This window comes from Pleurodeles waltl, chromosome 8, assembly GCF_031143425.1.
Source record: "Pleurodeles waltl isolate 20211129_DDA chromosome 8, aPleWal1.hap1.20221129, whole genome shotgun sequence".
Taxonomy (NCBI): domain Eukaryota; kingdom Metazoa; phylum Chordata; class Amphibia; order Caudata; family Salamandridae; genus Pleurodeles; species Pleurodeles waltl.
Genome location: NC_090447.1, coordinates 1505846822 through 1505859344, shown reverse-complemented (window position 1 = coordinate 1505859344; position 12523 = coordinate 1505846822). Strand labels below are relative to the sequence as shown.

Sequence of the window (12523 nt, the reverse complement as noted above, 5' to 3'; positions counted from 1 at the left end):
ACCCCAGTGAAAGTGAAAGGGTCAGAGGTGTGTTGTTTAATGCTTAGGACGCAACAGTGGATCACGTGCTCTCTGCTGGGATGTTTTCCTATGTTGAAGAGGGTTTATTCTGCACAGGCCCTGCTCACCCATTCTTTCTGTGGTCGATAAATGGATCGTTGAGTTAATGACACCTCTTACAGCGCCAGGAAATGCCGGAAAATGCTGCCGAATGCTTTTAAAACAGCTCAAATTGTACGCACCTTTCCTCTTTTTATTCCCTGTTTCTGGAATGCTCTGCTTTTGGACTCTATTACACTTGCGTCTGCAACTCACTTCATTCTTCCACACCGAATAGATCATCGTCCTTTTATCAGATTTCCCACACACTGTGCTGATTTTTTGCATTTGGTTGCCAATTGTAGGCTCGAGCACTATTTCTTTGGGGCTAAGGATTATTCATGGTACAAGTCTTAAAGAAAATAAGTCGGGGGACTAACCAAGTTAGACACTATGCAAGTGACATCACGGCACATGACATCACGGCACATGACATCAGGCCGTGTGAAATCGCACCTGGAAAAACAGGAAGTGGCATCACAACCCATGACCTGCCAGGAAATGAGATGCCAAGAAGTGAGATCTGATCTGAAGACCTGACACATATGCTTACCGCAAGAAAGCAAAGCCTTAGCTAGGGGAGCCTTTGTCCGTCGTGGAGCAAATGCTGTCTTGACTTTGGGCCGAGTGTAAAGTGCATAATAATTGTAAGTTTTCCTTGGGAAAGTGTGTATTTTCGTGTTAATGCTGTTCTTTTTCCTTTCTTTTTTTAAGAGAGTAAAAAAAGAGTGTAGTAAATAAAAAGTGTAAAATGAAATTAGCGAGGAAGCTGTGTAATGGAGGTTAGACGTGCGCCACCTAGTGTGTGCGAGAGGCAAAATGCCTACAGCACCTGGTATTCCCAGGCGGTCTCCCATCCAAGTACTAACCAGGCCCGACCCTGCTTAGCTTCCGAGATCGGACGAGATCGGGCGCATTCAGGGTGGTATGGCCGTAGGCAGGAAAGGCTGCACTTTCAGCTCTCTTCTGCTCACCCGGCCCACCGGCCTGGAGCCGACTGCTCTTAATTGCAGCGGAACACCCTCCCACTGGGAACTCCCACACTGCCCCAGGCACAATGCCCCAACCCACACGGAACAACATTTTTTACTCCTCCATTTACCATGCTCGGCGCTACTCCCGCTTCTCTCGTCTTCACAGGCTGCAGCAGCCCCCACCAAACCTAGCACGACCAGCAGGCGGCGCCTGTCACACTCTCAAGTGCAATGGACAACCCTCACCTCACACAGCATGTGCTGCGCCTCCTTGGACCCCTCCTTAGGGCATGACACCGAGGAGTCACCAGGGGAGACGCTGCTTCTCAACAGCAGCCTTCATTCCCCCCTCCCAAGGACCAATAGTTGCTGCTATGCAGTTCTCTTTTCCTCATCCCACTGGGTGGCGACACCTCCATTCACTCTGGCCAGGAGAAATAGCTCTTCTACACTACCTTAACAACTCCAGAAAGAAACGGGAAGGCACGCCAATCACTTACCTCTTCTTGCACTTTTTTCACTTACTGGAGAGGCTCTGTCACTCAGACTCTGCCATCTGCAACACATTCGCCATGCCTTGCAGGCAGAGGGTGGCCAGTCTTTCCTTTCCTTTTGGCAAACCAGGGTCCCACTGAAAGTACGTAGGAGTTGTCGGAAAAATCGGATCTGTCATCATGGACTCCTTTCTGAAACAAGATGCAAAATAACGCCCCTTCTCACAACCCCAGTGAAAGTGAAAGGGTCAGAGGTGTGTTGTTTAATGCTTAGGACGCAACAGTGGATCACGTGCTCTCTGCTGGGATGTTTTCCTATGTTGAAGAGGGTTTATTCTGCACAGGCCCTGCTCACCCATTCTTTCTGTGGTCGATAAATGGATCGTTGAGTTAATGACACCTCTTACAGCGCCAGGAAATGCCGGAAAATGCTGCCGAATGCTTTTAAAACAGCTCAAATTGTACGCACCTTTCCTCTTTTTATTCCCTGTTTCTGGAATGCTCTGCTTTTGGACTCTATTACACTTGCGTCTGCAACTCACTTCATTCTTCCACACCTAATAGATCATCGTCCTTTTATCAGATTTCCCACACGCTGTGCTGATTTTTTGCATTTGGTTGCCAATTGTAGGCTCGAGCACTATTTCTTGGGGGCTAAGGATTATTCATGGTACAAGTCTTAAAGAAAATAAGTCGGGGGACTAACCAAGTTAGACACTATGCAAGTGACATCACGGCACATGACATCACGGCACATGACATCAGGCCGTGTGAAATCGCACCTGGAAAAACAGGAAGTGGCATCACAACCCATGACCTGCCAGGAAATGAGATGCCAAGAAGTGAGATCTGATCTGAAGACCTGACACATATGCTTACCGCAAGAAAGCAAAGCCTTAGCTAGGGGAGCCTTTGTCCGTCGTGGAGCAAATGCTGTCTTGACTTTGGGCCGAGTGTAAAGTGCATAATAATTGTAAGTTTTCCTTGGGAAAGTGTGTATTTTCGTGTTAATGCTGTTCTTTTTCCTTTCTTTTTTTAAGAGAGTAAAAAAAGAGTGTAGTAAATAAAAAGTGTCAAATGAAATTAGCGAGGAAGCTGTGTAATGGAGGTTAGACGTGCGCCACCTAGTGTGCGCGAGAGGCAAAATGCCTACAGCACCTGGTATTCCCAGGCGGTCTCCCATCCAAGTACTAACCAGGCCCGACCCTGCTTAGCTTCCGAGATCGGGCGCATTCAGGGTGGTATGGCCGTAGGCAGGAAAGGCTGCACTTTCAGCTCTCTTCTGCTCACCCGGCCCACCGGCCTGGAGCCGACTGCTCTTAATTGCAGCGGAACACCCTCCCACTGGGAACTCCCACACTGCCCCAGGCACAATGCCCCAACCCACACGGAACAACATTTTCTACTCCTCCATTTACCATGCTCGGCGCTACTCCCGCTTCTCTCGTCTTCACAGGCTGCAGCAGCCCCCACCAAACCTAGCACGACCAGCAGGCGGCGCCTGTCACACTCTCAAGTGCAATGGACAACCCTCACCTCACACAGCATGTGCTGCGCCTCCTTGGACCCCTCCTTAGGGCATGACACCGAGGAGTCACCAGGGGAGACGCTGCTTCTCAACAGCAGCCTTCATTCCCCCCTCCCAAGGACCAATAGTTGCTGCTATGCAGTTCTCTTTTCCTCATCCCACTGGGTGGCGACACCTCCATTCACTCTGGCCAGGAGAAATAGCTCTTCTACACTACCTTAACAACTCCAGAAAGAAACGGGAAGGCACGCCAATCACTTACCTCTTCTTGCACTTTTTTCACTTACTGGAGAGGCTCTGTCACTCAGACTCTGCCATCTGCAACACATTCGCCATGCCTTGCAGGCAGAGGGTGGCCAGTCTTTCCTTTCCTTTTGGCAAACCAGGGTCCCACTGAAAGTACGTAGGAGTTGTCGGAAAAATCGGATCTGTCATCATGGACTCCTTTTTGAAACAAGATGCAAAATAACGCCCCTTCTCACAACCCCAGTGAAAGTGAAAGGGTCAGAGGTGTGTTGTTTAATGCTTAGGACGCAACAGTGGATCACGTGCTCTCTGCTGGGATGTTTTCCTATGTTGAAGAGGGTTTATTCTGCACAGGCCCTGCTCACCCATTCTTTCTGTGGTCGATAAATGGATCGTTGAGTTAATGACACCTGTTACAGCGCCAGGAAATGCCGGAAGATGCTGCCGAATGCTTTTAAAACAGCTCAAATTGTACGCACCTTTCCTCTTTTTATTCCCTGTTTCTGGAATGCTCTGCTTTTGGACTCTATTACACTTGCGTCTGCAACTCACTTCATTCTTCCACACCTAATAGATCATCGTCCTTTTATCAGATTTCCCACACGCTGTGCAGATTTTTTGCATTTGGTTGCCAATTGTAGGCTCGAGCACTATTTCTTGGGGGCTAAGGATTATTCATGGTACAAGTCTTAAAGAAAATAAGTCGGGGGACTAACCAAGTTAGACACTATGCAAGTGACATCACGGCACATGACATCACGGCACATGACATCAGGCCGTGTGAAATCGCACCTGGAAAAACAGGAAGTGGCATCACAACCCATGACCTGCCAGGAAATGAGATGCCAAGAAGTGAGATCTGATCTGAAGACCTGACACATATGCTTACCGCAAGAAAGCAAAGCCTTAGCTAGGGGAGCCTTTGTCCGTCGTGGAGCAAATGCTGTCTTGACTTTGGGCCGAGTGTAAAGTGCATAATAATTGTAAGTTTTCCTTGGGAAAGTGTGTATTTTCGTGTTAATGCTGTTCTTTTTCCTTTCTTTTTTTAAGAGAGTAAAAAAAGAGTGTAGTAAATAAAAAGTGTCAAATGAAATTAGCGAGGAAGCTGTGTAATGGAGGTTAGACGTGCGCCACCTAGTGTGCGCGAGAGGCAAAATGCCTACAGCACCTGGTATTCCCAGGCGGTCTCCCATCCAAGTACTAACCAGGCCCGACCCTGCTTAGCTTCCGAGATCGGACGAGATCGGGCGCATTCAGGGTGGTATGGCCGTAGGCAGGAAAGGCTGCACTTTCAGCTCTCTTCTGCTCACCCGGCCCACCGGCCTGGAGCCGACTGCTCTTAATTGCAGCGGAACACCCTCCCACTGGGAACTCCCACACTGCCCCAGGCACAATGCCCCAACCCACACGGAACAACATTTTTTACTCCTCCATTTACCATGCTCGGCGCTACTCCCGCTTCTCTCGTCTTCACAGGCTGCAGCAGCCCCCACCAAACCTAGCACGACCAGCAGGCGGCGCCTGTCACACTCTCAAGTGCAATGGACAACCCTCACCTCACACAGCATGTGCTGCGCCTCCTTGGACCCCTCCTTAGGGCATGACACCGAGGAGTCACCAGGGGAGACGCTGCTTCTCAACAGCAGCCTTCATTCCCCCCTCCCAAGGACCAATAGTTGCTGCTATGCAGTTCTCTTTTCCTCATCCCACTGGGTGGCGACACCTCCATTCACTCTGGCCAGGAGAAATAGCTCTTCTACACTACCTTAACAACTCCAGAAAGAAACGGGAAGGCACGCCAATCACTTACCTCTTCTTGCACTTTTTTCACTTACTGGAGAGGCTCTGTCACTCAGACTCTGCCATCTGCAACACATTCGCCATGCCTTGCAGGCAGAGGGTGGCCAGTCTTTCCTTTCCTTTTGGCAAACCAGGGTCCCACTGAAAGTACGTAGGAGTTGTCGGAAAAATCGGATCTGTCATCATGGACTCCTTTCTGAAACAAGATGCAAAATAACGCCCCTTCTCACAACCCCAGTGAAAGTGAAAGGGTCAGAGGTGTGTTGTTTAATGCTTAGGACGCAACAGTGGATCACGTGCTCTCTGCTGGGATGTTTTCCTATTTTGAAGAGGGTTTATTCTGCACAGGCCCTGCTCACCCATTCTTTCTGTGGTCGATAAATGGATCGTTGAGTTAATGACACCTCTTACAGCACCAGGAAATGCCGAAAAATGCTGCCGAATGCTTTTAAAACAGCTCAAATTGTACGCACCTTTCCTCTTTTTATTCCCTGTTTCTGGAATGCTCTGCTTTTGGACTCTATTACACTTGCGTCTGCAACTCACTTCATTCTTCCACACCTAATAGATCATCGTCCTTTTATCAGATTTCCCACACGCTGTGCTGATTTTTTGCATTTGGTTGCCAATTGTAGGCTCGAGCACTATTTCTTGGGGGCTAAGGATTATTCATGGTACAAGTCTTAAAGAAAATAAGTCGGGGGACTAACCAAGTTAGACACTATGCAAGTGACATCACGGCACATGACATCACGGCACATGACATCAGGCCGTGTGAAATCGCACCTGGAAAAACAGGAAGTGGCATCACAACCCATGACCTGCCAGGAAATGAGATGCCAAGAAGTGAGATCTGATCTGAAGACCTGACACATATGCTTACCGCAAGAAAGCAAAGCCTTAGCTAGGGGAGCCTTTGTCCGTCGTGGAGCAAATGCTGTCTTGACTTTGGGCCGAGTGTAAAGTGCATAATAATTGTAAGTTTTCCTTGGGAAAGTGTGTATTTTCGTGTTAATGCTGTTCTTTTTCCTTTCTTTTTTTAAGAGAGTAAAAAAAGAGTGTAGTAAATAAAAAGTGTAAAATGAAATTAGCGAGGAAGCTGTGTAATGGAGGTTAGACGTGCGCCACCTAGTGTGCGCGAGAGGCAAAATGCCTACAGCACCTGGTATTCCCAGGCGGTCTCCCATCCAAGTACTAACCAGGCCCGACCCTGCTTAGCTTCCGAGATCGGACGAGATCGGGCGCATTCAGGGTGGTATGGCCGTAGGCAGGAAAGGCTGCACTTTCAGCTCTCTTCTGCTCACCCGGCCCACCGGCCTGGAGCCGACTGCTCTTAATTGCAGCGGAACACCCTCCCACTGGGAACTCCCACACTGCCCCAGGCACAATGCCCCAACCCACACGGAACAACATTTTTTACTCCTCCATTTACCATGCTCGGCGCTACTCCCGCTTCTCTCGTCTTCACAGGCTGCAGCAGCCCCCACCAAACCTAGCACGACCAGCAGGCGGCGCCTGTCACACTCTCAAGTGCAATGGACAACCCTCACCTCACACAGCATGTGCTGCGCCTCCTTGGACCCCTCCTTAGGGCATGACACCGAGGAGTCACCAGGGGAGACGCTGCTTCTCAACAGCAGCCTTCATTCCCCCCTCCCAAGGACCAATAGTTGCTGCTATGCAGTTCTCTTTTCCTCATCCCACTGGGTGGCGACACCTCCATTCACTCTGGCCAGGAGAAATAGCTCTTCTACACTACCTTAACAACTCCAGAAAGAAACGGGAAGGCACGCCAATCACTTACCTCTTCTTGCACTTTTTTCACTTACTGGAGAGGCTCTGTCACTCAGACTCTGCCATCTGCAACACATTCGCCATGCCTTGCAGGCAGAGGGTGGCCAGTCTTTCCTTTCCTTTTGGCAAACCAGGGTCCCACTGAAAGTACGTAGGAGTTGTCGGAAAAATCGGATCTGTCATCATGGACTCCTTTCTGAAACAAGATGCAAAATAACGCCCCTTCTCACAACCCCAGTGAAAGTGAAAGGGTCAGAGGTGTGTTGTTTAATGCTTAGGACGCAACAGTGGATCACGTGCTCTCTGCTGGGATGTTTTCCTATGTTGAAGAGGGTTTATTCTGCACAGGCCCTGCTCACCCATTCTTTCTGTGGTCGATAAATGGATCGTTGAGTTAATGACACCTCTTACAGCGCCAGGAAATGCCGGAAAATGCTGCCGAATGCTTTTAAAACAGCTCAAATTGTACGCACCTTTCCTCTTTTTATTCCCTGTTTCTGGAATGCTCTGCTTTTGGACTCTATTACACTTGCGTCTGCAACTCACTTCATTCTTCCACACCGAATAGATCATCGTCCTTTTATCAGATTTCCCACACGCTGTGCTGATTTTTTGCATTTGGTTGCCAATTGTAGGCTCGAGCACTATTTCTTGGGGGCTAAGGATTATTCATGGTACAAGTCTTAAAGAAAATAAGTCGGGGGACTAACCAAGTTAGACACTATGCAAGTGACATCACGGCACATGACATCACGGCACATGACATCAGGCCGTGTGAAATCGCACCTGGAAAAACAGGAAGTGGCATCACAACCCATGACCTGCCAGGAAATGAGATGCCAAGAAGTGAGATCTGATCTGAAGACCTGACACATATGCTTACCGCAAGAAAGCAAAGCCTTAGCTAGGGGAGCCTTTGTCCGTCGTGGAGCAAATGCTGTCTTGACTTTGGGCCGAGTGTAAAGTGCATAATAATTGTAAGTTTTCCTTGGGAAAGTGTGTATTTTCGTGTTAATGCTGTTCTTTTTCCTTTCTTTTTTTAAGAGAGTAAAAAAAGAGTGTAGTAAATAAAAAGTGTCAAATGAAATTAGCGAGGAAGCTGTGTAATGGAGGTTAGACGTGCGCCACCTAGTGTGTGCGAGAGGCAAAATGCCTACAGCACCTGGTATTCCCAGGCGGTCTCCCATCCAAGTACTAACCAGGCCCGACCCTGCTTAGCTTCCGAGATCGGACGAGATCGGGCGCATTCAGGGTGGTATGGCCGTAGGCAGGAAAGGCTGCACTTTCAGCTCTCTTCTGCTCACCCGGCCCACCGGCCTGGAGCCGACTGCTCTTAATTGCAGCGGAACACCCTCCCACTGGGAACTCCCACACTGCCCCAGGCACAATGCCCCAACCCACACGGAACAACATTTTTTACTCCTCCATTTACCATGCTCGGCGCTACTCCCGCTTCTCTCGTCTTCACAGGCTGCAGCAGCCCCCACCAAACCTAGCACGACCAGCAGGCGGCGCCTGTCACACTCTCAAGTGCAATGGACAACCCTCACCTCACACAGCATGTGCTGCGCCTCCTTGGACCCCTCCTTAGGGCATGACACCGAGGAGTCACCAGGGGAGACGCTGCTTCTCAACAGCAGCCTTCATTCCCCCCTCCCAAGGACCAATAGTTGCTGCTATGCAGTTCTCTTTTCCTCATCCCACTGGGTGGCGACACCTCCATTCACTCTGGCCAGGAGAAATAGCTCTTCTACACTACCTTAACAACTCCAGAAAGAAACGGGAAGGCACGCCAATCACTTACCTCTTCTTGCACTTTTTTCACTTACTGGAGAGGCTCTGTCACTCAGACTCTGCCATCTGCAACACATTCGCCATGCCTTGCAGGCAGAGGGTGGCCAGTCTTTCCTTTCCTTTTGGCAAACCAGGGTCCCACTGAAAGTACGTAGGAGTTGTCGGAAAAATCGGATCTGTCATCATGGACTCCTTTCTGAAACAAGATGCAAAATAACGCCCCTTCTCACAACCCCAGTGAAAGTGAAAGGGTCAGAGGTGTGTTGTTTAATGCTTAGGACGCAACAGTGGATCACGTGCTCTCTGCTGGGATGTTTTCCTATGTTGAAGAGGGTTTATTCTGCACAGGCCCTGCTCACCCATTCTTTCTGTGGTCGATAAATGGATCGTTGAGTTAATGACTCCTGTTACAGCGCCAGGAAATGCCGGAAGATGCTGCCGAATGCTTTTAAAACAGCTCAAATTGTACGCACCTTTCCTCTTTTTATTCCCTGTTTCTGGAATGCTCTGCTTTTGGACTCTATTACACTTGCGTCTGCAACTCACTTCATTCTTCCACACCTAATAGATCATCGTCCTTTTATCAGATTTCCCACACGCTGTGCAGATTTTTTGCATTTGGTTGCCAATTGTAGGCTCGAGCACTATTTCTTGGGGGCTAAGGATTATTCATGGTACAAGTCTTAAAGAAAATAAGTCGGGGGACTAACCAAGTTAGACACTATGCAAGTGACATCACGGCACATGACATCACGGCACATGACATCAGGCCGTGTGAAATCGCACCTGGAAAAACAGGAAGTGGCATCACAACCCATGACCTGCCAGGAAATGAGATGCCAAGAAGTGAGATCTGATCTGAAGACCTGACACATATGCTTACCGCAAGAAAGCAAAGCCTTAGCTAGGGGAGCCTTTGTCCGTCGTGGAGCAAATGCTGTCTTGACTTTGGGCCGAGTGTAAAGTGCATAATAATTGTAAGTTTTCCTTGGGAAAGTGTGTATTTTCGTGTTAATGCTGTTCTTTTTCCTTTCTTTTTTTAAGAGAGTAAAAAAAGAGTGTAGTAAATAAAAAGTGTCAAATGAAATTAGCGAGGAAGCTGTGTAATGGAGGTTAGACGTGCGCCACCTAGTGTGCGCGAGAGGCAAAATGCCTACAGCACCTGGTATTCCCAGGCGGTCTCCCATCCAAGTACTAACCAGGCCCGACCCTGCTTAGCTTCCGAGATCGGGCGCATTCAGGGTGGTATGGCCGTAGGCAGGAAAGGCTGCACTTTCAGCTCTCTTCTGCTCACCCGGCCCACCGGCCTGGAGCCGACTGCTCTTAATTGCAGCGGAACACCCTCCCACTGGGAACTCCCACACTGCCCCAGGCACAATGCCCCAACCCACACGGAACAACATTTTTTACTCCTCCATTTACCATGCTCGGCGCTACTCCCGCTTCTCTCGTCTTCACAGGCTGCAGCAGCCCCCACCAAACCTAGCACGACCAGCAGGCGGCGCCTGTCACACTCTCAAGTGCAATGGACAACCCTCACCTCACACAGCATGTGCTGCGCCTCCTTGGACCCCTCCTTAGGGCATGACACCGAGGAGTCACCAGGGGAGACGCTGCTTCTCAACAGCAGCCTTCATTCCCCCCTCCCAAGGACCAATAGTTGCTGCTATGCAGTTCTCTTTTCCTCATCCCACTGGGTGGCGACACCTCCATTCACTCTGGCCAGGAGAAATAGCTCTTCTACACTACCTTAACAACTCCAGAAAGAAACGGGAAGGCACGCCAATCACTTACCTCTTCTTGCACTTTTTTCACTTACTGGAGAGGCTCTGTCACTCAGACTCTGCCATCTGCAACACATTCGCCATGCCTTGCAGGCAGAGGGTGGCCAGTCTTTCCTTTCCTTTTGGCAAACCAGGGTCCCACTGAAAGTACGTAGGAGTTGTCGGAAAAATCGGATCTGTCATCATGGACTCCTTTCTGAAACAAGATGCAAAATAACGCCCCTTCTCACAACCCCAGTGAAAGTGAAAGGGTCAGAGGTGTGTTGTTTAATGCTTAGGACGCAACAGTGGATCACGTGCTCTCTGCTGGGATGTTTTCCTATTTTGAAGAGGGTTTATTCTGCACAGGCCCTGCTCACCCATTCTTTCTGTGGTCGATAAATGGATCGTTGAGTTAATGACACCTCTTACAGCACCAGGAAATGCCGAAAAATGCTGCCGAATGCTTTTAAAACAGCTCAAATTGTACGCACCTTTCCTCTTTTTATTCCCTGTTTCTGGAATGCTCTGCTTTTGGACTCTATTACACTTGCGTCTGCAACTCACTTCATTCTTCCACACCTAATAGATCATCGTCCTTTTATCAGATTTCCCACACGCTGTGCTGATTTTTTGCATTTGGTTGCCAATTGTAGGCTCGAGCACTATTTCTTGGGGGCTAAGGATTATTCATGGTACAAGTCTTAAAGAAAATAAGTCGGGGGACTAACCAAGTTAGACACTATGCAAGTGACATCACGGCACATGACATCACGGCACATGACATCAGGCCGTGTGAAATCGCACCTGGAAAAACAGGAAGTGGCATCACAACCCATGACCTGCCAGGAAATGAGATGCCAAGAAGTGAGATCTGATCTGAAGACCTGACACATATGCTTACCGCAAGAAAGCAAAGCCTTAGCTAGGGGAGCCTTTGTCCGTCGTGGAGCAAATGCTGTCTTGACTTTGGGCCGAGTGTAAAGTGCATAATAATTGTAAGTTTTCCTTGGGAAAGTGTGTATTTTCGTGTTAATGCTGTTCTTTTTCCTTTCTTTTTTTAAGAGAGTAAAAAAAGAGTGTAGTAAATAAAAAGTGTCAAATGAAATTAGCGAGGAAGCTGTGTAATGGAGGTTAGACGTGCGCCACCTAGTGTGCGCGAGAGGCAAAATGCCTACAGCACCTGGTATTCCCAGGCGGTCTCCCATCCAAGTACTAACCAGGCCCGACCCTGCTTAGCTTCCGAGATCGGACGAGATCGGGCGCATTCAGGGTGGTATGGCCGTAGGCAGGAAAGGCTGCACTTTCAGCTCTCTTCTGCTCACCCGGCCCACCGGCCTGGAGCCGACTGCTCTTAATTGCAGCGGAACACCCTCCCACTGGGAACTCCCACACTGCCCCAGGCACAATGCCCCAACCCACACGGAACAACATTTTTTACTCCTCCATTTACCATGCTCGGCGCTACTCCCGCTTCTCTCGTCTTCACAGGCTGCAGCAGCCCCCACCAAACCTAGCACGACCAGCAGGCGGCGCCTGTCACACTCTCAAGTGCAATGGACAACCCTCACCTCACACAGCATGTGCTGCGCCTCCTTGGACCCCTCCTTAGGGCATGACACCGAGGAGTCACCAGGGGAGACGCTGCTTCTCAACAGCAGCCTTCATTCCCCCCTCCCAAGGACCAATAGTTGCTGCTATGCAGTTCTCTTTTCCTCATCCCACTGGGTGGCGACACCTCCATTCACTCTGGCCAGGAGAAATAGCTCTTCTACACTACCTTAACAACTCCAGAAAGAAACGGGAAGGCACGCCAATCACTTACCTCTTCTTGCACTTTTTTCACTTACTGGAGAGGCTCTGTCACTCAGACTCTGCCATCTGCAACACATTCGCCATGCCTTGCAGGCAGAGGGTGGCCAGTCTTTCCTTTCCTTTTGGCAAACCAGGGTCCCACTGAAAGTACGTAGGAGTTGTCGGAAAAATCGGATCTGTCATCATGGACTCCTTTCTGAAACAAGATGCAAAATA

The 12523-nt window shown here is 49.3% G+C and overlaps 5 non-coding genes and 2 pseudogenes across 5 annotated transcripts; all 7 read right to left on the bottom strand.

The window, feature by feature from the left end:
* Positions 1–919: 919 nt before the first annotated feature.
* On the bottom strand, positions 920–1038 carry LOC138252612 (5S ribosomal RNA). Its single transcript, XR_011195341.1, has one exon. It is a non-coding gene; the product is annotated as a 5S ribosomal RNA (ribosomal RNA).
* Positions 1039–2713: 1675 nt separating this feature from the next.
* On the bottom strand, positions 2714–2822 carry LOC138254375 (5S ribosomal RNA; annotated as a pseudogene).
* Positions 2823–4497: 1675 nt separating this feature from the next.
* On the bottom strand, positions 4498–4616 carry LOC138252600 (5S ribosomal RNA). Its single transcript, XR_011195330.1, has one exon. It is a non-coding gene; the product is annotated as a 5S ribosomal RNA (ribosomal RNA).
* A 1675-nt stretch (positions 4617–6291) lies between these two features.
* LOC138252589 (5S ribosomal RNA) lies at positions 6292–6410 on the bottom strand. The gene has a single exon (XR_011195319.1). It is a non-coding gene; the product is annotated as a 5S ribosomal RNA (ribosomal RNA).
* Positions 6411–8085: 1675 nt separating this feature from the next.
* Positions 8086–8204, bottom strand: LOC138252578 (5S ribosomal RNA). The gene has a single exon (XR_011195308.1). It is a non-coding gene; the product is annotated as a 5S ribosomal RNA (ribosomal RNA).
* A 1675-nt stretch (positions 8205–9879) lies between these two features.
* Positions 9880–9988, bottom strand: LOC138254373 (5S ribosomal RNA; annotated as a pseudogene).
* Positions 9989–11663: 1675 nt separating this feature from the next.
* Positions 11664–11782, bottom strand: LOC138252566 (5S ribosomal RNA). The gene has a single exon (XR_011195296.1). It is a non-coding gene; the product is annotated as a 5S ribosomal RNA (ribosomal RNA).
* Between the last annotated feature and the right edge of the window lie 741 nt (positions 11783–12523).